The sequence below is a fragment of the Rousettus aegyptiacus genome, unplaced genomic scaffold (genome assembly GCF_014176215.1).
Source record: "Rousettus aegyptiacus isolate mRouAeg1 unplaced genomic scaffold, mRouAeg1.p scaffold_m13_p_4, whole genome shotgun sequence".
NCBI classification, from domain to species: domain Eukaryota; kingdom Metazoa; phylum Chordata; class Mammalia; order Chiroptera; family Pteropodidae; genus Rousettus; species Rousettus aegyptiacus.
The window spans coordinates 137463450-137464085 of NW_023416307.1; the positions used below are offsets into that span (position 1 = coordinate 137463450).

Here is a 636-nt window from a genome sequence, read left to right on the forward strand (position 1 = left end):
GACACATGTATATATATTTTAGTAACAGAATCAGTAATAGTGAATCAGGTGGGTGTAAGGGGGAAAGAGAAAGAAGAATTTATAAGATAATGTTTAGATTTTTTTTTTTGCTTGAACATAGAGGCTGTTGGTATTTCTAAATAATAAAAAAAGCTGACATGGAGGTATAGAGCTGCATGTGTATGTGCGGGGGAGGGAGTATGGATTTGATAATTCTTTTTATTTTTTTTAGGTGAGGCAACAGATTACAAGGATGTTGTCAGCTTATAATCCCTTATTTTTTATTTTTTACTCCTACAGCACCTGGTCTTCCTACATGGTCTCCCATTCAAATACTAATCAGGGCCAACCCTGCTTAGCTTCTGAGATCAGATGGGATCGGGCTTGTTCAGGGTGGCATGGCCATAGACGAATTTGGTATTTCTGTTTTAGATATATTATAGTTAAGATGCAGAGGAGGAAGTATTGAATTTGCAAATCTGTAGCTCAGAGAAATCCAGACTAGAGATCTTAATTTTAGGGTTATCAGATGGAGATCCATTCAAACCTTAGAACTGGATGACATCACCTGGGGTGAAAGTTGACAGATGGAAAGGAAGAGACAAAGTTTCAAAGCCTGTAGAACACCAAAACTCA

General features: G+C 37.3%; 1 pseudogene; it reads right to left on the minus strand.

Moving 5' to 3' along the window:
• Nucleotides 1-291: 291 nt before the first annotated feature.
• LOC118602509 lies at nt 292-410 on the minus strand (annotated as a pseudogene).
• Nucleotides 411-636: the final 226 nt, after the last annotated feature.